This window comes from Camellia sinensis, chromosome 13, assembly GCF_055761805.1.
Source record: "Camellia sinensis isolate YWXY chromosome 13, ASM5576180v1, whole genome shotgun sequence".
Classification (NCBI taxonomy): domain Eukaryota; kingdom Viridiplantae; phylum Streptophyta; class Magnoliopsida; order Ericales; family Theaceae; genus Camellia; species Camellia sinensis.
This window is the reverse complement of record NC_138973.1, coordinates 116,186,948-116,213,548: the sequence shown is the minus strand read 5'-3', so window position 1 is coordinate 116,213,548 and position 26,601 is coordinate 116,186,948. Positions and strand designations below refer to the sequence as shown.

At 42.1% G+C, this 26,601-nt stretch overlaps 1 protein-coding gene across 1 annotated transcript in view; it reads right to left on the bottom strand.

The window, feature by feature from the left end:
* The window catches only part of LOC114313043 (receptor-like protein 6), a 253,586-nt gene that overhangs the window by 67,811 nt on the left and 159,174 nt on the right, over nt 1-26,601 (bottom strand). The gene's annotated exons all lie outside the window — the stretch shown is intronic.

Here is a 26,601-nt window from a genome sequence, read left to right as displayed (position 1 = left end):
GGGGGCCAAAGACCAATTCTGAGGCTCATAAGGACCGAGCTGCCACCCATTCCTAGTCTGTGCCAAACCACCTCGACCGAGCTAGATTAGTCGGCCACATGGGGAAATTTCGCTTCCTGGTGGATACTCCGGCTGCGCTAGCTGCGTTCAGGGAGGAGTATGGCATCCCGACCGATGTCCACCTTGAGCTCGCAGAAGAAGAGACCACGCCTTGGGGCAGATCAGAACAATGCCCCTTCACCGTGCTGTCCATCATCGAAGGAGGCCTCCGTTTGCCGCTCAATCCACTAATCATCGAATTTTTGCGCCGCACCGGACTAGCGCCCACTCAAGTGTCCACCAACACCTACTAGATAGTAAACGGTGTGCACGAATTAAACAACCGGTTAGGCATAAACCTAGGTTTAGCCGAGATACTACGGCAGTACACCCTGGGGCACACCGGCGATGGCCTCACTTACTACCTTAAGATTAGGCCGGGCAAAGAAAAAATTGTGACCGGCACACCAGACAAGGACTTGCATGATGACGATTTCTTCTGGGTGTCTGGCAATTATGAAACAGCCGAGGTACCGGGCTGGTTCATAAGCAAGAACTTTGGTTCCACATATACGCTGTTCAAACTTGCTCGGTTAGCTTACTTTCTTCATAGTTCTGTACTTAACCATTTTTCTTGTTTCTTTTGCAGCAATCCAGGCCTTGCAAGCCAATTACCAATACCCCAACGTAGAAGCCATCAGGACCGCGCTTCGCTACCGCGACCGAGATTACAACGAGTTGCTCGGTTACACTCCAACCTACAGATACTCTGCTTCCCGCCGGAGTAAAGTTACAGGCTTTCTCCGTGCTCCATCACCTCCTCCAGATCCAACTTTGCCAGACGTTCCACTAATCCGGTTGACAGAAGAGCAAGAGATGGCCAAACGAAGCCGAATCACAAACCTGCTCACCGCAACGTCTGCCGAGATAACGAACATCGTCATCCGCTCGCCAGCCGCCAGTCAGTCAAGCGGCGCCGTGGTCGCCCTAGCTTCTCCAGCTGCCGGGCAGTCAAGCCAAGCAATACGCCGGGCTAGCAAAAGAGCTCGTGTGGACCTGACTGCTGAGTTGATTACCGAGTAACCTACCGTCACAGCTGACCCAACACCAATTTGGCGTTTGCTACTCAAGAACCGGGGTAAAGACATCCCGGCGACAGCTTCGATCAAGGGCGACAAAGAGCACCTGCTCGCCTACGATCTTTCCAAGGCCCTTCTTCTACCGAGCGACGTGGTCGGCAGCGACCACGTCCCTGACACCCGGTTAATGAAGTCGTCTATCAAGTCTATGGCCAGGGTAAGCTTCAATCTGCCTCTGAAATTTTCACAAGTGTTTGCACGGTTTCTTCTCTGATCAGGTTTCCTTTTTGCAGGCCATCCAAAAACAACACTTAGTCATGGAGCGCATCCACCGACTTCGGCAAAAGGCAGCCGACACTGACAGCCAAGTCCAAAGCCTCCAAACCGAGCTTGGCCGAGCAAAGTCCTTACTTGAACTCGCCAACACCGACAACAACCGGTTGCTCGGCCAACTCGACGAAGCTGAGAAAAAGAGGGACGAGCTCCAGGCCGAGCTGGACGCGCTCAAGAAGTCCAGGGAGAAGGATTGTGAAGACGCCAATAATGCCGGCTTCAAAGAGGCGAAAGACAACTATAAAAAACAAGTCTTCGCTACCCAGGACATATATTTCAAAGTTGGATGGAAGGCTGCCTGTCAACAGCTCGGTCAAGGTCCTGACACTGACGTGTTTGCCTCTCCACTGGCTGTCTTCTTACCGACCTACCTCATTCCATACGCCAATGACGTCTTCAGCGCGCTACAGGCTGAGGCCGAGAAAGGACTCGAAGAAGCCGATGCAGACACTGAGGGAGATGTCCAAACCGAGCAGGAGCAGCCCAGCCAGACTGGAACTGGTGTCCAGGACCAGACAGCAACGGTCAACCTGGAAGCGGATGAGGAATTCCCAGACCTCTCCCCCTTAGCTTAGTTTTCTTTTTTCTTTGTCTGCAAATATAACCGGGCTAAGTTCCCACCTTTTGTATTAACTTTTTATCAATGAAAAGCTTTAATTTCATCAAGTGTTTGCACGGTTTTCTCTAACTCTATCTTCAGCAAAACGTCTCGGTTTGAACCACCTGGCCTGATCGGAATTCACATCACGGTATAAGTAGCAGAATTGAACTTCTTCAACTAGAATAACCATCTCGGTTGGAACAACAAAGTTGAACAAATCACCAAGTCTCTCAACCGGGGTGAACCATCTCGGTTGAGAATACCTAAGCTGAACAAAACATCAACTTCTTCAACTGGAATAACCATCTCGGTTGGAACAACAAAGTTGAACAAATCACCAACTCGTTCAACCGGAGTGAACCATCTCGGTTGAGAATACTAAGTTGAGCAAAACATAAACTTTGCCAACCGCCGTAAACATCTCGGTTGGGAATCCTAAGTTGAACAGGTCATCAACCCTTCCAACCGGAGTAAATCATCTCGGTTGGGAACAACAAAGTTGAACAAGTCATCAACTCTTCCAACCGGAGTGAATCATCTCGGTTGGGAATCCTAAGTGGAGCAAGTCATCAACTTTTCCTACCGGAGTAAATCATCTCGGTTGGAAAACTCAAAACAGAACAATAATCAAAATGCCAAAGCAAAGAGGACACTTCTATATATTGACAAAAAGAATTACATTCTGAAGTGTAAGCCAAAAAATTCCTTTGCACAAAAAGAAAGCTAAAGCTAGAAATAATACAGTTTGAGGTTGGCCACATTCCATGGCCGGGGTATTCCTCTACCATCCAGATCCTCCAAGTGGTATGCCCCCTTGCCCGCCAGACCGGTTATTTTGTAGGGTCCTTTCCAATTTGCCCCTAGTTTTCCTTCACCTGGCATCAGGGTGTTGCCCATAACTTTCCTCAAAACCCAATCACCTACTTTGAACGGTTTGGGGTGCACCGTTTTGTTGTACTTCCTTGAGAGCACTTGTTGGTAGGCTGCCACGTGGATGAGGGCCTTCTCCCGACGCTCTTCCACTAGGTCTAGTTCCAGGGCGATGGCCTCGGCGTTCAGTTCGGGCTCAAAACTTTCACTTCTTAGGGTGGGCATGCCAATTTTCAAAGGTATGACCGCCTCCATGCCATAAGCCAAAGCAAATGGAGTTTCCCCGGTAGATCGCCGCGGGGTCGTTCGGTATGCCCAAAGGACGATGGGTAGCTCCTTAGCTCATTTTCCCTTTGCCTTCTCCAGTCGTTTCTTCAACCCATCCAGGATGGTCTTGTTTGATGCCTCGGCCTGACCAGTGGACTGCGGGTAAGCCGGAGTAGAGTTGTAGAATTCAATCTTTAGATCTTCACAAAATCCTCTGAATAGGCGACCGTCAAACTGGGTGCCATTATCAGAGACCAAAATCTTGGGGACGCTAAACCGCGTGACCACATTCTGCCAGACAAACCACTTCACGTCTTTCTCTTTGATTGTTGCTAAGGGCTCAGCTTCAACCCATTTGGTGAAGTAATCCGTGGCCGCGATGAAGAACTTCCGGTTGCCTGGTGCTGTTGGTAGCGGCTCGACTATATCAAGCCCCCACATTGCAAAGGGCCAAGGACTGGTGAGGGGAAGAAGTTCCTTGGCCGGCTGGTGGATCTGATGGGCGAATTTCTGGCACTTTTCACACTTGCAGACATATTTTTGTGCGTCGGCTTGCATGCACGGCCACCAGTAGCCCTGCGAAATAGCCCGATAGGCCAGGGACCTACCCCCTACATGACTGCCACAGATGCTTTCGTAAATTTCCTACAAGAAGGCCTCCACGCTACTCGGGTGCACGCACTTCAGATAAGGACTGGTGAAGGACTTTTTATACAACGCTCCAGATGGAGAGAGCCAAAACCGCTCTGATTTCACCCGGACTTTGTGCGCTTCTTTCTTGTTGGCTGGCAGAGTCTGATCTCTAAGAAACAAGATTATAGGGTCCATCCAGGAAGGACCTAGTGCGGCCAAGAATACATTCGTCTGCCCGGCTTCCTCTATGCTTGGTCGTGGAAGGAATTCAATTAACAGGGGGTTTGGAGATGTACAATCAACCATTGAAACAAGGCCGGCCAGCTCATCAGCTCGGCTGTTCTCTTCTCGGCCAATCTGTTGAACTCTGATTGCCTGAAATTGCTTAATGTGTTCCCTGACCAGAGCTTGGCACTTTGCCATTCTGTCATCCTTTGCTTCATAAATCCCATCGACTTGGTTAACCACAAGTTGGGAATCACTGTACACCATTAGCTCGGAAGCCTTCATCCGAAGGGCGCTCTTGAGTCCGGCCAAAAGTGCCTCGTACTCAGCCTCGTTGTTGGATGCTGGAAAGCCAAGGGTGATAGAATGTTCAATAGTTAGGCTATCCGGTGAGATAAGAACGATACCTAGCCCGGCACCGTGATGGTTCGACGCTCCATCAACGAAAAGTTTCCACATCTCCCCCACAAAGAGCTTCCAACATTCTGAAGGGTCCTGAGAGTTTCGAAAGTCGATGAGATCACGGTTGTTCGGCTGTTCGGCTGCACGTTCTGTGCCGACGGGTTCCACCTCAGCCCCCCCTGGTGATTCGGCACCGGACTCGGCAAGTTGATCTACAATGCCCAAGTCCGTAGGCGAATCTCCAGGCTGCGGTATTATGCCGGCCGCAGGCTCTGTGCTGAGTGCTTCCACTTGTTCCCCTCTTGGTGATTCGGCACCGGACTCGGTAAGTTGATCTACAATGCCCAAGTCCGTAGGCGAATCTCCAGGTTGCGGTATTATGCCGGCCGCAGGCTCTGTGCTGAGTGCTTCCACTTCTTCCCCCCTTTGTGATGCGGTACCAGACAGAGCAGGTTGGACGGTGATTCCCAATTCGATTATCGCATCACCGTGCGGTGGATTTGTACAAACTGAGGGTGTGCCAGAGGGGCGCGCAAAGTCCGCGTCGCCAACTCTATCAAGTTGTTGTGTCTCGGTCGTGCTTGCGTTCACCTCATCATCTGCCATGGCCATGTCGACCGGGCACACCGGATGAGTTCCAGGTGAGAATTCCGCAACGAAATCGGCCAAGGTCTGGGCTTTTATAGCAGTGCACGGCTGGAACTTAACATCAAATTGACCCAATTCGACCGCCCACTTGAGAATTCGGCCAGAGAAGTCTGCCCGTTCAAACAAGGCCTTAAGGGGGAATTCGGTCAAAACGATGATGGTATGGGCGTGAAAATAGTGCGCCAACTTCCTTGAAGCCATCATCAATGCTAACGCAAGCTTTTCCAACAGCAAGTATCTCGACTCTGCCGGTAGCAAGGTCTTACTGACGTAGAAGATTAGGAGGTGCTTAATTCCTTCAGCTCGGACAAGCACTGCACTGACTGCATGCTGTGAGACGGCAAGGTAAAGATAGAGTTCCTCGCCTGGCTTTGGTGTAACCAACAGTGGCGAAGAAGACAGATACTCCTTGAGCTCGGCCAAAGCCTGGTCACAATCTTCGTCCCACGAGAACTTTGATTTCAATGCCTGAAAGAAAGGGCGGCAGTGATCTGATGACCGGCTTATAAATCGATTAAGCGCGGCGGCCATCCCGGCCAGATGCTGCACGTCCTTAGTCGAGCTGGGCTGCTTCAAATCTTGAACGACACTGATCTGAGTGGGATCTGCTTCGATGCCTCGGTTCGTGACTAGGAATCCCAAAAATTTTCCAGATCCCACGCCAAAGGCACACTTAGACGCATTCAGGCATAGCTTGTGTTTTTTGAGAATGGCAAACATTTTGGCCAAGTCGGATAAGTGGTCTCCTGCATGCTAGCTTTTAACCACCATATCATCAATGTAGGACTCCATTGTCCACCCAAGCAAAGATGCAAACATCTTGGTCACCATCCTCTGAAAAGTTGACCCGGCGTTCTTCAAACCAAAAGGCATGACTCGGTAGCAGAAGAGTCCCCTTGGAGTCATGAAGGAAGTAATCTCTCGGTCGGGCCCATACATGGCAATCTGGTGGTAGCCGCGATAAGCATCTAAGAAGCTGAGCCGATTATGCCCAGCCGTCAAGTCCACAAGCTGGTCAATATGGGGCAAAGGGAAGCTATCTTTCGGACAAGCTCGGTTGATTGTCTTGTAATCGACACAAACTCGCCACTTCCCATTCTTCTTGGGCACCACTACTGTGTTGGAAATCCACCGAGGGTAGTGCACTTCCTGAATTGCTCGTGCCTCAAGCAAGTTTTTCACTTCCTCTGCAACTACCTCGGCGTGATGCAGCGCCGATCTCCTTGTTCGCTGAATGACTGGCTTTGCTTCGGGGAAGACATTGAGGTGATGGCAGATAAAACTTGGATCGAGTCCGGGCATATCGTAAGGCCACCATGCGAAGACTTTGATGTTGGTCATCAAAAACTCAATCATCTCGGTCCTTTCTTGGGCCGTGAGGCTGGAACCGAGCAGGAAGAACTTATCCGGCCGTTCCATATCGACTCGTACCTCCACCAATTCCTCAACAGCTTTGTCCTCTGCCTTGGTGCCCACATCGTCAAGAACTCCCCGGTCTTTCGGTCCTTCTATCATTTGAACGAAGCCTTTGGCAGCCCGGCTCCCATTCACTGCCACGAAGCATTGTTTGGACATGACTAATCTCCCCAAATCTCCTTGATTGCCCCTATAGCCGAGGGAAATCTCATCACCTGATGGTAGGTCGACGCTACGTCTTGCATGGCGTGAAGCCATCCCCTTCCAAGGATTAGATTGTAAGTAGAAGAAACTTGCAACACCCAGAACTCCACTTGCTTGACCACGGATCCCGCTTTGACCGGCAGGATAATCTTTCCCAAAGGCCACTCCAGTTGTGAGTTGAAACCAACCAGTGGCGAAGTTGCCGGAGCCAAGTCTGTCTCCCGGAGCTTGAGCTGCTTGAATGTGTCGTAATACATGATCTCGACCGAGCTTCCCTGATCGATCAAGATCCGTTTGACATCGAATTCCTTGACGCGGAGTGTTACTATTAAGGCATCGTTGTGCGGCGTCTGAATACGCTCTAGATCCCTTGAGGTGAAACTTACGGTCTTCCACCTCTTGATGGCAGGCTGTACCGACAAAACCTCCCTCATATGTTCTGCCTTTTTGATCATACCCCAGAGTTTGCAAACATGCTCCGGTTCCACTATGCCGTGGATGACATTAATAACTCCTTGTGGTGGCGCATCTCGGTCATCTTGTCCCCTGGGCTTAACCGGAGCCTGGTTCGCCTTTACGCCCCCATCAATGTAAAGGTCTAGGTGCCCGGCCGCGACTAGCTCTTCCAGGTATTGCCTCAAAGGCAAACAATCCTCAGTCCGATGGCCTCACTCCCGATGAAATGTGCAATGATACCGCAGATTGTAGCCTTTTTGTCCATCGCCCAACTTAGCAGGAAACCGGACATACTCCTCGTCTCGGATTGCACTAAGTATGCGATAGATTGGAATCTTGAAGACCGTGGTTATGCCAGTCCTTGCCTTTAACCTTCTGTTTGCCTCCGCTACGTCATCTCGGGGGTAGTCATCTCGGTCATTCCGACATCCTCTACCCCGATTTTTGCGATTCGAGCCACGGTTTGATTCCTCTGCTCGGTCACTTGAGCGGTTGGACTCTTGTCCAACTGCGTGCACTTTGCCTGCTGTCTTCTTGTCTGTTGCTACCGGAGTTGCCTTCACGGTAGATGCTGACGCATCATCCTCGACTCGGATCTGCTCATTGATGTGCTGCATGAGCTGGCCCATGGACGTCGGTTGGTGCATGGTAAGCGAGTCCCGCAGTCTATGTCTGACCGGGAGACCACGCTTGTATTGAGTGATTGCAAGGTTGACCGGGCAATCCAAGATCTCGTTGAAGGTCTCCCAATATCTGGAGTTGTACGCCTTCAATGAGTCGCTCAGTTCCATCTTAACACTTAGTAGGTGATCAACTTCTTTTGGTGTTTTGGTGTTGGTTTTGAAGCGCGTGACAAAGGCTTCGGCCAGCTGATGCCACCTCTCAATACTCCCCTCCGGCAGCCTTTCAAACCACTTCAAGCCCAGTTCGCCCAAACTTGATGGAAATATGAGGCACATAAGAGCATCATTCCGTCTATGTCCAGCCATGACCTGTCGGAAATGACTTACATGCATCTAGGGATCGGTCTTCCCGTTGTACAATGTGAACTTCGGCTGGTGGAAGCCCGATGGGAGAGGTGTTGTTTCTATTTCCAAGGAGAAAGGGGTGGCACTTAACCTTGCCAAATCTAAGTCCACTAGGAGTGGCGCTGCTTGGCGAGGTGGAGGCATTCAGACCTCCTCGCTGGTGTGAACCCCGTAGGATAACCGCTGGAACGCCGGTATCCTCTGAGCTTCTCGCCAGCGAGCCCGATCCTTTAAGACCACCCGTAAATCCTCTGAATGAGCGGAGTAAGAGTACCTCGACGTCGTCACTGGACATGAGGGCTGGTAAGTGTTATCTTGCGCGCTAGACTTCTCTGCATGCACGTCGGAATCACCCACCTTGTAACTTCTGGTAATAGAAATGGACGGAGTGCGTCGCTGACTCTGACCGCCTGAACGGCGAGGTTGGGTGCGCTCACTGTGGTCTCCCACTCCAGCTACACCCTTCCCCTTAACATGCCGCTTCAGCTCCTCCATCTCCGCCGCCATTCGCCGGATGACGGCGTCCTGGTCTCTTAGCTTGTGTTCTAGACGTTTGGCGTGCGATTCTCTCCGTCGCCGATGATTGTTGGGACTCCGTGAATGACCATGACTTCTTCTGCGCTTATCCCGCGCGTCTCCCGACTGTCCTCCTGGGAATGTCTCCAGGTCCCCCATCAGAGTAATGGTGGGGTGTCCCTCTCTCCGTCTGCCTGACTCCGGAGTAACTCCGTCGATGGCGGACAACGGAAACTCATCGTTGTTTTCCATGGACAACGATCAGATGAGCGTGGAAGACAAGGTTTTATTTGCAAAGTTCCCACAGACGGCGCCAATTGTACGAGGAGCAAATATTCAGGCAAGCCCGTACTCCCTTCTTCTAGGCTCCGCTTCTATCCGATCACCTGCGTACACAAAGGCGGTGTGTGGCTGGAAAACCCCTCCAACGGTCAAGTTAGAACACACACCGGGGGATAGATAGAGAGAAGGGAGAGAAATGTGTTTAGTGTATGTCTCACCAAATGCTCATCTGTCATGTATGGGGGGCGCAGACATGCTTATATACCCTCTGCGCCTCAAATCTACTGCGAGTGATCTCTCGACACGTGGCTCTGCTATCCCATCCATCAGTACAAATCTTGCTGAGCATCACCTAATCCCAACTGCCAGCCTACTCTGCTGGGAGCTCGACAGCCGGTCAACATTATCTCAGCTACCAACAGCCATTCCACACTTGAGCCCAAGCGCTCTATAACCGAGCTACTCCAGGCCATGTTCAATACCGACCGTGCTCGGCTACATTCCGGCAGAGCCGAGCTCGGCTCGGCTCAGCTCATGCTGGTTGGACGTTGGCGCTCCCACAAAGCTAACTCTCGAACCGTGGAGCCTAGTGAGGCAACGAACAACTCAGCTTAGCCCTCACTTGACCGGTCCTTGTGCCGTGAAGCACCGCCTTGTTAGTGCCTAGCCTCGATCGAGCAACACTCTCTAGACAGGCCCAAAACTTCCACGACCCAATGTGTTCACTCCAAATCTCTCCGGCCGTTACCACGGCCCAATTTCAGATCATAAATCTCCCTTTCATCTAGTATAGCAGTTTACCCGAATGGGCGTCCTCCTGACAACCCCCCCACTGATCACCCACTGTCACATCTTCAAAAGCCTTTTGTTTGCCACTCGCCGAGGCCATCTCCCCTGTGTTAGCCGTATCCATCCGTGCTTGTTTTTTCCATTTTCTCCCCAGATAACCCACAGATGCTTTGCTCTCACTATCCTTGCTCGGCCCTAGAGTTTCAATCTCCTGATGTGACAGCTGAAAACCCTATAAAGGTTCTGCTGATCGATTGAAATCATTCTCAGCCAGACCAACTACCTCCAGATTTGGTCCATCCACTGGCCTCATAGACTCAAGTTGACCCATTAACATGGGTCCCGAGATATCCATCTGTCCCATGGAGTCAATATTCATTAAGGTAACCATCTCAGCCCCATTCACCTTAGGCCCACCAAGAAACCCAACTTCCTCTAGAGGCCCAGTTGTACATTCTTTTAAACTCTTAGAATCTTACAAACCCGCTGATGTCGCAATCCCTACCTTATCAGAAACGGTCTTAATAGGCATGCAAATATTCTTACCAAATTCAATGTCCCCAATCTTCTCCAAACTAGAATTTGGTAGAACCTTCTCGCAACGACGTCCCTCCGGCACCGCCTGCTGCATGTATCGCTTATTGCCATGCTACGTAGACGACTTCATGTTATGTACATTCCTAACAGCGTCTTCTCCATCCACCACGGTGGCGCCCCACTTTGGAAATGCAACCCGGAGCCAAGGTCCATAAAGGAGGTCGTCATTAGCATTTAAACCATCGATTATCAATCTATCTTCACACTCCTTATTACCATGCCCAAGCTTTTCACAAAAGTAACAGAAGTTTGGTAACCGTTCATACTTGAACACCACCCAGACTGGCTCCCGATCCTCCAGTACAATCTTAATACCCCTTCGCAAAGGCTTGTTAACGTCTAACCATACCTGAATCCGGAGGAACTTTCCCTATACGATATCGCCATCACCATAGTCCATATCCACAAAAGTACCAATCCGAGTAGCAATGATAACGCCCACCGCCTTAGTCATACTCGCCAGAGGAAGATTATACACTTGTATCCAAAAGGAAGCATGTGTAAAACTGACCTCTGATGGTTGCAGCGAACCATCAAACTCACAGAATAGAAACAAATGCTTGTCAAAACTCCACAGGCCATTCATGATCACTTTACGTTTGTCCACTGCATGAGAGAATTGAAAAAGGAATAGATTTTCTCCCAGCGCAGTGATCACTAAGGGCCTGTTTGGTAACGTTTACGTTTTCAGTTTATATTTACAAAAAATTTATAAACTGGTTTTTGTTTATTTTTAGAAAAACATAAACTACAAACGCGTTTGGTTTAGACAAAATGTTTAAAAAAATTTTAAAATATAAAAAAGAGTGAGAAATGACAAGTGGTGACGAGTGGTGGCGGCGGAAGACGGTGGTGGAAAATGATAGCGGGTGGTGGTGGCGGAAGATGGTGGTGAAAAATGGTGGTAGGTGGTGGGTGATGGTGGTAGAAGACGGTCGTGGAAAGTAGTGGCAAATGGCGGGTGGGTGGGTGGTGGTGGCGGAAGACGATGGTGGAAAGCGGTGACGGGTGGGTGGATGGTGGTGGCAGGTGGGTGGTGGATGGCCGGTGGTGGTGGATAGGTGGGGGGTGGTGGTAGTGGTAGGTGAGTGGGTGACGGTGGCGGGTGGTGGGTGGTGGTGGCAGATGGGTGGTGGGTGGTGGCGGCGGGTGGGTGGTTGGTGATGGTGGTGGTGGTGGTGGGTGATAGGTGGCGGTGGCGGGTGGTGTAGACACCCCATTTTTGACCGACCTTAAGACTCAGACGTCACCAATCGAGCGCTCGGCGATGATGCATATTGTGCTCGTTCAGAAGTTTCAAAGTTTCAGCTGCGAGCCTTGCCTCTGGACTTCGGGGCTCTTGCGTGCTTTGCCTCGGTTCGTGAACCAGGCTCGGTTTTCTCTATTTCTCTTTCAGAAGGGAGAGAGAGGTCTCGTAGATCATCTCTCAGTGGCCGTAGGCTACGTTTCGTGGTTGTAGGCTATTTTGCCCGTTTGGAGTCCGGTTTCCGATTTTTCGGAGCCGTTGGCCGTGTGCCTCGGTTCGGGACCGCTTAACCACCTCCGTTTGCTCCGGTTTTTGGCATGCATCTTATTTACTCCCTTTTGAAGGACACTGCGGTCCGAAAAACCAACTTCGTGGTCGAACACCACTTCCGGTGCCTAACAGTTAGTTTTCGGGGCCTCGAGCTGCGCGTTTCGGCCCCCGAACCTCCATTTTGCATCAGTTTGAGTTCATTTTTGGCAGGGACCTCTGTTTCATTGTTAGGAAGGTTGTAGAAGGGTGGGAGGCCAGCAATTGTTCGGACGACCATGTTTTATTCCTCCATTGCTCTCCATCGCCCGTTTTTCCCACTTGAAAGCCAATGTTGACCACCCTAAGGCCACTTTTTCTTGCCCCAAACCACATATTTGTGTTGTACACACCTGGGAGGCCACCAATATCATATGGTTGACCAGTAATTGTGTGTGACCCTTTTGAACCCCTCCTAAAAGTGTCCTTTTTCTTTCTCCTGGTTCATTCTCTCTAGTTTTTGACCACATGGTTGTGTTGTGCACACATGAGAGGCCCTCTTTTTGGCATGGCCGGCCATTAACCTTCATTGACCCTTTTGACCCTTGGCTGACCGGCCATGGGGAAGGCCGACCGGCCACCTAAACCCTAGGAAACCGGCCGGTCATGATCCTCTCTCCAGGTACTTTACAAAAATGCCCTCTGTTTCCCCCCAAATTTTGTATCCGGGGGGGCCAACTTTTGGGGGGAAATTTGAATTCCATTCCCCCCCTTTTTTCCCCCCCTCTTTTGCCTATATATCCAGGCACTCCAGCTCCCATTTGAGGGGTTAGAAAGTTTGGTTTAAGCCTCCTACATTGTATCTCTCTCTCTCTACACTTCAACCCTCAAAACCACTCAAATCCTATATCCATTCTACTCCATCTCCAAGCCAACCAATTCACACTCCATTCCAGCAGCTTCAAGGCCATTTCCAGAGGTCAAGGGCTCCCAAACTTGGTCTAAGAGTTGTTGAAGCATTGGTCTTCAAGGGTAAGTCTTCTATCCCTCTCTTTGGCCCTATTTTTGCTCAATATATTAGCTCCTCTTGCTTGCATATTTGGGCTCCGACCCTAACTGAAAATAGCATTATTTTGAGCTCCTTTTCATGTTTGTTTAAGGGCCTCTCCCTGTTTGAGACTTCTTTTTTACACTTGCTTCTTTACCTCTCTTGTATGCCTCTTTCTTGCATAGTATTTTAAGCCTATTTGTAAACTGTTTTGAGCTTGGTTATAAACTGTAAAATGGCTTATTTTGAGCCCTTATTCAACATTTTTGAAGGGCTCTTCACTGTTTGAGGCTTCTTTTTGTCACTTGCCTCTTTATCCCTCTTTTGGCCTTATTTTTGCATGTTTTGTTAGCCCCTTGTGCTTGTATTTTTGGGCTCTGGTCCGAACTATAAATAGCCTTATTTTGACCCCCTATTCATGTTTTATCAAGGGACTTTTACTTTTTGAAGCTCCCTTTTTACTCTTTGTGTTTAAACCTCTTTTTAGGCCTTATTTTGCATAGTATTTTAAGCTTGCATGTGCACTGTTTTGGGTTTGGTTACTAACTGTAAAATACCATGTTTTGGGCCCCTCTTAAACTTTTTTGAAGGGCCCTCCTTTGTTTGAGGTCAGAAACCATCACTTGCTTCTTTGTCTCCCTTTTGGCCCATTTCTTGCACAATAGTTTAGCCATACTTGTGTTTGTTTTCGTGGCTTGTTGTAAACTGTAAAGTGCTTCATTTTGAGCTCCTCTTCAACTTTGTTGAAGGGCTCTTGGCCATTTAGGGCCAGCAGATGCTACTTGCTTCATTATCTCTCTTACGGGGCCATTTTTGCATGCTAACTTAGCCCTATTTGTGTTCACTTTTTGGCCTTGCTTAAAACTGGAAATATGTATGTTTTAGGACTGCCTTGATTCTGTCCTTACACTTCATTTTCAAATAATGCATGCTTTGTATAGCTATAGGCCATTGTGTGTGCCTAGTTTTGTGTTTCGGGTCTCATTTCATGCATCGGGTACCATATTGCCATGTTTCGGGGCTGTTTTGCATCATATTTCGGTACTAAAATTTGCATGCTTGTATGCCATATTCCATGCCCTGCCATGTTTTGTTAGAGTGGCATTTGTGCCTTAGGTTCAGTCCTCGGTTTGCATGCACGTGTGCTCGCATCTCGAGTGTCTCATTTTCATCCAATGGATACTAATGTGAGTGTGGCTGAAGTCCACTCATGTTGGTGTAAGTCCATTGTGCATTGAGTATGCCATTTCATTTTATAGCATTGCGTATGCTAGGTTGTACGTTAGAACATTGCGTATGCCTTGTTACATCGTGCATTGTGTATGCCATCTCATAGCATTGTGCATGCTAGGTTGTATATTAGTTGTATTCATACATGTCATGCATATTGCATTGTGCTTAGGATAGGAGTTAGCCCGAGCACGGGAAACGAGGGACGTTTCGTACTTCGAGTGACGGAACGTGTCTCAATTCCCAGTCACCGACACTCTGAATTATCCATGATGGAGTTTAGGTTTTGTTGTGTTTATATGTGCATTCATTTCATATTGAGTCATGCAATTCGACTCCTCGACCATCATGTATCGATATGCGTGATTGGTGGCACGAGGACCGAGGACTACACTCCTTGAAGAGTAGTCATGCATACATATGTGAAAATACTTTGCCATGCCCCTTTGTTGCTCTATGTTGCAGCAAATCAGAAATCGACAGCCCTCCGGAGCTTGGCACGCGTTCCAAGAACAATTGCAAACAGAGGCAAACCGGGGCATCGCGAGGGATTCTCCGCACAAGGCAACCCGAGCATGCATCATTCATCATCCGGAGCAGATTTGAGGCAGTCCCTGGCTTGCATGCCAATTTATTGCTTTCCTAATTTAATTTGTTAATTAATTAGGGTTTTGTACATATTTGGACTGTAATTATTCATTTGAGACTGTATATTATTTATTCGGACCATCTACGCGAGGGCAATGTTGTAATAAGTGTGCGTGTGTGTGATGTATGTCTTCCAACCCCACGTCTTTCTCCCTTTTATTTACCCGCTTATGATGGTTAGATTAGGACATGTTTCAATTAGCATACAGTATGATAGCATGTTTGCATTCATTCATCTGTTTTGCATGCACCGGGCTCGGCGCATCATACTAGCTGCATTGTATTTTCAATTCCAAGTTGAATACATGTTAGCTGTAGCATTTCATATGCCATGTTTAGAATAGCCGAGCCTGCTATAGTTGCATTTTTGCATGTGTTGCATTAGGCATTTCCGTATAATTAGGATCATGCATGGATTTCTAATTAGCTTCTGTTTTGGCTTGGAGTACTCGGTAAGTTTTATGCTTTAGCATCCTTGCATGCGTGTGAGTGACTGCCATGAATAGTATGCTTACCATGAGGCTATATGCTTATGTGATATAACTGCCTGAATGCTTGTGGGTGAATGTTGGGTTATTTGAATTGGAACAATTCATCAAATGTGTGTTTTAAGCCCACTAGATAGTGGCAAAATCATGTTTTTCTGAGCCCACCCGAGGGTGGCAAATCCACGTCTTAGCCTACTTGCGAGTAGTACCATCAAACCATTTTCAAACAAACAAACATGAAATGTTTTGTTCCAATTCAGGCGATTCAGTCTATACTTGTATGCTGTGCGCATCACATAGTAAATCTAGGCTAATAACCAGAATAAGAACTCATAATGTTTTCAACAATAGATATCATGGTTAGTAGAGGCCGATCTTTGATCGGGCGAGCGGGGGTGCTCACGAAGTGGCCTTCCCCAATCGTACCCAAGTTCCCGAGCCGAGACAACTTTGGTGATGACGGACACGTGGCCTTAGGCAAACAAGTCAGGGTTTCCTAAATTTTTCCAAAATAAAACATTTAGGTGGCGACTCTGTATCTGGCAAAGCAGTCCATGTTTGGCACTTCTTTCAAAATCTGTTTTCTCAAAACGATTTGTCGGATTTGGACTCTTTGGTTCATATTTAGAACCGTGACAATTTGAGAATCCGAACTGTAGTGAACCCCAAATGAACAGAACGGGACTCATCCCTCCTGGGGCGTTCGGGGATGTCTATAGGTGGGTGGTGGTGGGTGGTGGTGGCGGGTGGTGGATGGTGGTGGCGGGTGGGTGATGGCTGGTAGGTGGCGGGTGGTGGGTGGTGGCAGGCGAATGGATGGTAGTGGCGGGTGGTGGTGGCAGGTGGGTGGCAGGTGGGTGGTGGTGGCGGGTGGGTGGATGGTGGTGGTGTTGGGTGGTGGGTGGTGGGTGGTGGGTGGTGGTGGTGGCAGTGGTGGGGGGTGGTAGCGAGTGGGTGGCAGGTGAGTGGTGGTGGGTGGTGGTGGCAGGTGGGTGGTGAGTGGTGGTGGTAGGTGGTGGTGGGGGTTGAGTGGTGGTAGCAGAAGACGGTGGTGGAAAATGGTGGCGGATGGTGGCTAGTGTTGGGTGGTAAAAGAAAAAAAACTAAAAACTGAAAACGGAAACACATTTTTTTAATTTACATTTTTTGACCAAATTTATAAACTGAGACCACTGATTTATAAATAAAAAATTTACCAAACAAGTTTTTATTTGAGTTTTTAAAATTTTTATAAATATAAATTAAAAACTGAAAACGTGGGTGTGTTTGGTAACGTTTACGTTTTCAGTTTATATTTACAAAAATTTTATAAACTGGTTTTTGTTTATTTTTTGTTTATTTTTAGAAAAACATAAACCACAAACGCGTTTGGTAATTGACAAAATGTTTAAAAATTTTAAAAATATAAAAAGAGTGAAAAATGGCAAGTGGTGGCAAGTGGCGGCGAAAGGCGGTGGTGGAAAGTGGTGACGACGGGTGGTGGGTGACGGTGGCAGGTGGGTGGGTGACGGTGGCGGGTGGTGGATGGTAGCGGTGGCGGTGGCGGTGGCGGGTGGTGGTGGCAGGTGGGTGGTGGTGGCGGGTAGGTGGCAGATGGTGGTAGTGGGTGACGGTGGCGGGTGGTGGGTGGTGGTGGTAGTGGTGGTGGTGGTGGTGGCGGGTGGTGGTGGCTGGTTGGTGGCGGATGACAGGTGGTGGTGGGTGGTGGCGGGTAGGTGGTGGGTGGTGATGGTGGTTGGGTGGGTGACGGTGGCGGGTGGTGGGTGGTAGCGACTGGGTAGTGGTGGTGGTGGCGGCGACGGGTGGTGGGTGGTGGTGGCAAGTGGGTGGTGGATGGCGGGTGGTGGTGGTGGTGGTGGTGGTGGGTGGGTATGTGGGTGACGGTGGCGGGTGGTAGGTGGTAGCGAGTGGGTGGTGGTGAGTAGTGGTGGTAGGTAGGTGACGGTGGGTGATAGTAGTGGTGGTGGTGGTGGCGGGTGGCGGGTGGTGGTGGTGGCGGGTGAGTGGGTGACAGGTGGCTGGTGGTAGTGGGTGGCTAGTGATGGCAGGTGGTGGATGGTGGTGACAGGTGGGTAGTGGGTGGTGATGGCAAGTAGGTGGTGGGTGGTGGTGGCGGCGGGCGGTGGATGGTAGTGGCGGGTGGTGGGTGGTGGGTGGTGGTGGCAGGTGGGTGGTGAGTGGTGGTGGCAGGTGGTGGTGGGGGGTGGGAGGTGGTGGAAAATGGTGGCGGGTGGTGGCTAGTGTTGGGTGGTATAAAAAAAAAAAAAAACTGAAAACTCAAAATGGAAACACATTTTTTGTGTTTTCATTTTTTGGCTAAATTTATAAACTGAGGCCACTGATTTATAAATCAAAAATTTTACCAAACAAGTTTTTATTTGAGTTTTTTAAATTTTTATAAATATAAACAGAAAACAGAAAACGTAAGTGTTACCAAACAGCATTAGTGTTACCAAAAGACGCCTAAACCTTTCAACAACCTCCACACTGAGGCAAGGACAACCCTCCATAGCTTTCACATTAACCGCCTGCTTAACCAAGACCTTCCTAAGCAGACACAGACCAGACTTTGCCGCCGTAGCCCCGAGTTTCAGCCACTTCCAATACAACCAATACTTCCTCTTCATCGGTTAGTTTTAACTTTCGTGTCAACTCTTCCACAGAAAACTCCATTAGAAGACAAAAAAACAACACGCCTTGTGATTTCAAGCACTCAAAAAGAAAAAGAAAAAGAAAAATCCTCTTACGAAGAAGAGAAACACCTTGCAGTTAGGCAAGAAAACAATCCCTACGTGCTAGAGAGAGCCTAAAGCACGAGAGAACTTTAGTACTTGAATATTGACAACTGGGTTAATCGTAATAATTAATTTAGTAGGAGATAAAGGAAAAGACTTTAGAAAAAGTTCTTAATAATTTTTCTTCATCTTTTTAAAAAAGACTTTTGAACGTATATGAAAATTACGATGAAAATTGTTTTTAAATACGAAATGAGGTGTAACACATAGAAATTTTCTGATATGCACCTCAAAAGGAGAAGTGTATTATAGGTCACAATTACAAATTTGTGATATTTGATTATGATATTGTGGTATAATTAATTGTGATATTGATTATGACATTATTTTAGTTATGACCTAAAATGTCTTTATTTATATCTTATGTGATATTTGGTTATGATTGAAAATGATTTTGTTATGACATTTGTGGTGACCCTAATACAAAATTCTTAAGGTTTTTTTTGCTACAACCACTACAACATACAAGAGTTTCAGAAACTAAATTTTATAGTCTCTAAAAGTAAAAATTTTGTTACAAAAGACATTTAAAGATCAATTTCTATCATCGTAAGGATAGTCGTTAAAAAGTCGCATCGAAAAATAAAAAACAAGGCTTTTAGCGACAAAATTTTGAAAATATTACTAATAAATAAACTTTGAGGGACAATAATTTGGTCTCAAAATGGTTTATTTTTTGAAACAAAAAATTGGATCCTAAAAGGATAATAATTCATCACTAATGTCTAATTTTTGTTACTAAAAATATAATAACGACACTTTTCGTAACAAAAATATTTAATCCCTAAAAAATAATTTTGTCCTTAAATTTTAATCTCTAAAATTTTATTTTTTTGTAGTGAAGTAATTGTGTCCATACTCAGTTGAACATTATTGTAAACTATTAATAGGGTAGTTGGAAAAATAGTTCATGTCAAAGGCAAACATGAATTATTTTTCTCTTATTATGGATAGTGAGTTATTTATTTGTTTTCATTATGCATACTTTTTTCTTTTTAATAGTTATTAAGGTTCTAGCTATGCGTGATGTTAGATTATGATTATTCAGTCACCCAACATAAATAAATAAATAACGAGACTTAAAGTTGTTTAACATTTTGTCAAGGAGGCTAATATGGTGGGAGATATTTTAGGGAAAGCTGTGTTCATGTTGGGTTTCACAACACAAAAAATCTACACGTTTTTTTTCCTTCTTTCCATTTGCAAGCGTAAATAGACAGACAGGCAAATAATGAAGAGAAATAGATGTCTGGTTTTGGAGTTATATATATGCTAAACTAGAACGGCAAGCAACGTTATCGATCTCTGGAGGTGTCGATCTTTTTTCTTTTTCTTTCGTTTGTTTTTTGGGCTGCTAAAAAATTAGTCAGTATAGGCGTCTCATCTGTATTTTTGTGGAATGGGAGGATTGCTTTGAACGGAGACAAAACCCGGTTTTGAATAGTAAAAGTTGTATAGGTTTGATATTCCTTCCACGATCCTAAATTCCAATACGCATATTCGCCTCACAATCCTTGGACCATCCAACTGGAAAAATTTTCACGTCCGTTCAAAATATCACATGATCGTGTGTAACTTTTAATTGTGTTTTGTAATTTATTCATTTTTCTGTGTGTGTGTGTGAGGTAAGTATTTTACTCCCTATTATTGAATAGGCATACAGTTGAAATATAACATAACAGTTATGTTAGGGAGTCCAAATAAATTATCAAATTTTCTACCAAACTTTTTACATGATGTGGGATCCACACACACATATATGATTTGTCTGGGTTTCACACTTATATGAGAAATTTGATAAAAAATTTAGTAGTTTAATGATTAGTTATTGTTATATTTTAGTAATAAATAATGATAAAATGTTGTATTTGTAATGTTATGTCAATGCTAATTTTTTCCCCATAATACTAAAGAGCAAATTATACCAGTACTCTTTATACTTTGACTCATGTGTCATTTGTTTTCTACACTTTCAATTGATTTAGTTTTGATTCTTGATTTTATATTTTGTGTCACTTTGATCTAATTGATAGTGTCGTTAGGAATTTTAACAAAAAATTATTACTGAATTGGTTAAGGTTAATTTATTGAGTTGATCATGATTATAAATTTGTCCCTAAAAACATATTTATGTGCTCATTTTTGAAAAATGCTAATAATTTTAATCAATTAAACTAAATTAAAACAAAGTCAAAAGTCCAAAAGTAAAATTAAATAAATTATAATTACGAGAATAAAAATAGCACAAGAACCAAAGCGTAAAGGCTATCGGTGTCATTTATCCAATACGTATTATATGTGAGTTTATCGGTGTCATTTATCCAATACGTATTATATGTGAGTTCCATCATAAAAGATTTAGACGAAAAGATTGCAAAAATTTAGCTATAGTTGGGGGCAGAATTATATGTTTGCACCAAGGGGTGCCATGGCATTCCCATTTTGGAATAAATTCATGCAACATATATGGTTTGAATTCTGTTGACGTCTTCATATGGTACCTCAAAAAATTCAATTATATATAATAGTTCTATCATAACATTTGAAATGGTACCTGCTAACATATTCTACATTTATGCTTCAAAAAACTAACATTAATCCATCCTGTCAGATAAAAAAAAATAAAAAATTGACCATCATTTCATAATTAATTTTTCTTTTGATAATGTAAATTGTTGATGTTTCTGTAATAAATAACTTGTGATTGGAGTAGTGGAATCATAATTTATTTCTTCATTTGTATGTATTCATTTCATAAAATTTGGTACTTGTAGTTTAATTTGACCAGATGACCAGTACTAGTTTTCAATCTCCTACTATGCACAATTTTTATTTAAAAATTTTAAATTTAGAATTAAAAATTAAATATAAAATTTTTATATTTACGACAAACATAATTAAATCGAGTTTACAAACTTAATTGTTTTGGGGTAAATAAGTTAGTAAGTCTAGATAGGGAGTGTAGTTTGGTATTAGTTAAGTTGGTATAAGTATTTAAAACGCACGCGGAGGAGGTACCATGTGTCTTCCGGTTAGTAACTGATAAAGTGGTTAGTAGTGCTTAATACTTGCGGACACCAACTTAAGGATTACCTATATTTACCACCCCTTAAACTACATTGACATTAGATACTCCTATATATAGATAGCCTAAGTTTGTAAACTACGGATATTTTAGTAATTTATTTGGGGGGCAAAATACACTTTAACTCTTTATACTTTATTTTATATGTGACATTTCCTTAAAATTTAAAAATGAGCATATAATCTTCTTATATCAAATAATGTTTCCCACTTACTATTAAATTGAAGGGAATGTCTAACAATGTATTTTAATTCACAAATCATAAGGGAGCTATGTGATTATTTGCAAATGAGATGAGGATAATCTGCACATGAGCCAAACCATAAGGGAGTATAATTTCACCCCCCATTTTTTTTAGTTGTAATTTTTTGAAAATTTTAAGAGATAAGAAAATTAATGTATTTAAAAAGTTGCTAAAAAAATTACATTATTTGTGAATAAAAAATTTGATCTTACCTTTAATTTTTTAGTTGATATTTTTAACATGAGATTCCTAAACCACTACACATGACTTAATTATATCAACTAGGAGTGTGTATGACTTTAGATTGGATCGGGGTAGAATCTAAAACTGAATCAATATTAATTGGTTTTATTGAATCAATATTAATTTGTTTTAGATTTTTGAATTTAAAACCCAACCAACTAACAAAAAGCCAAAATCAAACATACTTGAAACAGTTCAGATTACATCGGATTGAATTGTGGTTCCACCTATACCAACATCCCGTTTTGTAAGAGATTTATTTATTTATTTATTTTTTTGGATAAAAAAGTCACTAAGTCAACAAATTCAACCCTCGTATTATATATATCAATTAATTATTTTTTCTTTCAAATCTATTTATTTAATTAAAAATTATTTTAAATACATTTTTTTTAACCTTATAAAAGCATCTCCAACGATAATTGTCATTTTGACAATGGCAAAATTATAATTTGACATATTACAGTGCTAAAATATCAAATTATAACAATATTATTACAATAGTATAAATGTCATTTTGGCAAAACCAACCAACCAACATTTTATCTTTTTTTATCGAGTCTACTTTTATCTTAAACATTCGATTGACATATTAATCTCTAGCTATTTGCTGACCATCTAAAAACATCTACAGTTGTTCCTCAAGTCTGTAGATCATTCTCAAACTCCTTGGGTCATCAATTAAATGAAAATTTTTAATAAAAAACAATAATTGTATACTCATACGAATTGAACCTATCCTTCATCCCAAATAATTTTCTGAGCAAAGAGACAACAATAACAAATGGAGCTCATCAAAAGATGAAGAGGTTTTTTTCTGACTTAATCACACACACCCCCCCCCCCCCCAAAAAAAAAAAAACAAAAAAAAAAACAAAAACGAAAAAAAAAAAATGAAGAGGCAACAAAATGTGAAAAAGAATTTTTGGTTTGAAGTGAATATTCATTGTTCTTGTATAATAATACATGTAAGAGTACCCAAGAATAATTATCTATATTAATCAAACACATGTAAAAATAAAAACAAATAAAAAAATTTATTTGGAAAAATTACAACGGTGGTCCTTATATCTTACTCCTTGTATAATTTTAGTCATCGTATTTTTAATTAGCTCGATTTTGACTAAATTTATAATTTATCTCAATTTGGTCCAATTGATTACAACTTTTCGCATATTTTTTTTTATGGAAAATACATACAAAAGTGTTGCGTGTCATATTTTAAGTGTAAAACTATAAAATTACTCAATTCAGTTAGTTAATCTCAACAAATTTAGTGATAATTTTTTTTTAAAAAAAAACACTAACGATATTATTAATTATATCAAATTAAAAAAAATTTAAAATTAATGATTAAAATTGAGCCAATTAATAATGTAGGGACCAAAATAACACAAATGATAAAATATAAAATCTATCGGTATAATTTGCCATATTATATTGTCTTGGGAGGGTTAGACAACTCTCACCAAAACTCGAATTAGACTTGGACAAATATTCAACCCGTCTGAACACAATCCTAATTCTAGCATAAGAAGAGATGGGTATGGTAATGAGTGTTGGTTTGCTTTTAAAAAAAAGGTAATTACTCACAAGTCTTCTTACAAGGACATGTGCACGTGTTTGTATAGATTAAAAAGTTTCACAAATGTTAGTGACTTTTTTTTTTGGGACCATTTTTTAAATTTATTGTTAAAAAATGACAATTGGCAACGATTTTCTATGATAATTTTTTCAACTTTTGTTAAAACTAATAATTAGTAACACTTTTTTAAGAAAAAGATGCTAAAAAACTGAAAAATAAAATTTTGTAATAACGATTAAAAGTAAATAGGAGTTATTAGTACACAAATCTTCCTAATAAGATTTTTCAATCAATTTCCTTTTAAAAAAAAGTGTTGGGCTTTTATTATATAAATGAGCTTGACAGGCCAGCCCTACAATCCATCCATGTCAGATTGGGGGCTTAGGCTTGGACTTGCTAATTAATTCAGCCCATTCAACTAGGGGTATACCACATCTTATTGCCCTGCTCTTTCTGGGTACCGAAATGATCTCTGAACAAGGAGTATATAGGGAACCGAAATGCAGTAATGATAAAGACACTCATAAAATACCATCTCCATAATTTTTAAAATGATTTGAATCATTTATGTCATTGTCAAATATAATCTCTCAAAAAAATTTAAACACATTAATAGTCAATATATTAGTGGGGGTCGTAGAGGTTCTCCTTTGTGGGAGTCCCAAACATTTATGAACTGAAATGATATTTATGTATTTCTCTCTTTTATTACTTTAGACTTATATTCACATAACAAATATTATCTATATCTATCTATATACTATTATTAAAAATCTAGACCTCACTTGTTTATGAATTTCTTTCCCCTCTTTTATTAAATCACCTTCTCTTCTTGTGTTAAGTGTCAATTTATCTATACAAAAAAAAAAATATAATAATTAAAAAAAAAGAAATACAAGACTTGAACCTAAGACTGTTCACTTCACTTATTAAAGAATATTTTCATCACTAAAATAAAAAAAAAAAAATATGATATGAATTTAAAATTAAAATTTATATGTTAAGCAACCGGCTCACACCCTAATATATTATATTATATTCTATTATATTACATTTGCCACGTTTCTTTCTTAAATGTTTCCTAATCAACTGCCCAATACTCAATTTTGATACACTAAAGAAGAATTTAAAAGAAAAATAAAGAAATAACCCACGTTCCCTACAAGCCTACACGTCTTCGCAGAAATTACAATTTTTCAATTCATACCTTTGAAAAGTTTCTGAATTTTCCCCTATTTAGCTCATGCTTATTTTTTCCACTCAAATTTGCAGGTTACCTCCATCTTAAAAAAAAATATTTGCATTAATATTAGGATGACTTACGTGGAGGTCATAATAGGTAGACTTATTATTCAATAGGTCCTATGATAATTAATGATATTTTTCAACAAACACTATTAAAAAACGTCACTAATTGTTAATTTTCAGAGTAAATATGAAATTTGTCACAAAAATGTTACTAATTATAAGTTTTAGTGGCAGTTTAAAAGAATCGTCATAAAAAAAAATCATTAATTTTCAACTTTTAGTGACAGTTTAAAAAATTCGTCACAAAAAAATTGTTACTAATTGTAAGTTTTAGGGACAATTTATAAAAATCTTGACAAAAAAAAAGTCACTAATTGTCAATTTTTAGCAACATGCAAAAATATCGCTTTAAAAAATTATTTTTAGCGACGATTTTATTATAACTTAATTTGCAATAGGACTTTATGGTAATTAAGTTTTACTATTAAGACCTATCGGTAGTTTACCCTTAAGGGAGGTGGTGTTTGTTTCGAGGGATTGAGGGGTGGGATTGGACTATTAGTCCGGATAGACTAATAGTCCGTTGTTTGGTTCAAAATTTGGGCACCAGACTATTAGTAGTCTCAAATCTATTGGACTATTGTGTTCCATGTGGGGGGAAGGTTGTTTGGTTCAAAATTTGGGCACCAAACTATTAGTAGTCCCAAATTTATTAGACTATTGTGTTCCATGGAGGGGGGAGGGGGTGGACACAAATGGAGGGATAAGGGGGGTATGAGATTGACCATTTTAACCCTCTACTATTTAATTATGTATTGTATTTAGCAAAATTCAATAAAATTTAAATGTCTCAATTTAAAAATAAAATAATTTTATTTAATTTTTATTGATGTTTTATTTATTTAATTTTTTAAAATAATTTTTTATAGATATTTTATTGATGTTTTATTTTAAAATTTTGTTTATGTTTTATTTAATTTCATTATTTAAATTTTAATAGATGTTTTATTTAATTTCATTATTATTATTTTTTAAAATAAATTTATTTAAAATTTTAATTAAAAAATAACATATATTTTTATTGATATTTTATTTATTCAATTTTTAAAAAATAAATTTATTTAATTGTGTAAAAAATAAAATATTATTTAATCTAGTTAAAAATAATTAAAATGTTAAAGATATGTTTAATATTGCTATTACTTAATAAATAATTAAAAAGGGTAAAATAGTCATTTGAACATCTATCATTCTCCATAATATCCCAAACAAACATATGATTCATATTTTATCCAACCAAATAATCCTTTACTGACATTTAATCCCATGACTAAACAAACATGTGATACAAATTTAGTCCAACCAAATAACCCGAGGACAATGTATCCCAGAACTAATAGTCCGATAGATTTCAATGCCCCTTATTCAGTCCGTCCAAACAAACACACCCTAATATTATTAGTATGTAGCACATGGATTGAGTACTATAATTTTTTTTCCTTTAAATATTTGAGCACTGAACCGTTGATTGCTTACCTGATTGGACTCAGATATGGACTTAGTCTAAGAAGACCATAGAGTCCCCCTGAGCTGGAGGCCAGAGTGGTCCAATGTGACTTTTGTCCGCCAAGACGACGACCCAAACTCAGTTGTTCTGATTGCTTACAGAGAAGAGCTCGCCGGGACCATGGACTACTTCTGAGCCGTCTACATGCCGACGAACGCTTTCCTTTATAAAAAAAAAAAAGTTTTTATTGTTTGTTTGTTTGTTTGTTTTTTTGTGTGTTTTTTTGTTTTTTTTTGGGTTTTGGTTAGGGTTATTTTATATTTTATATAAATCTCTTTGATTATAATTGTTCTAAAAGTCTTGAGTTTGTATTTTTGTATTTTGAGTGTACTAATGTTAATTATACTTTTTATTTTCTTCATTAAAAAATATAAAAAGATAAAAAGTTTCATTATGTTGTCAAGTTCTTTGGGGAAAAAATTTGACTATAATTTTACTTTGTTTATATCAAAAAAATTTCAATGTAACTGTTTATTTTTCTTGATTTATATCTCTTTGATTGTAAGTATTCTAAGAATTTTGGATTTGTAATTTTTAAAAAGA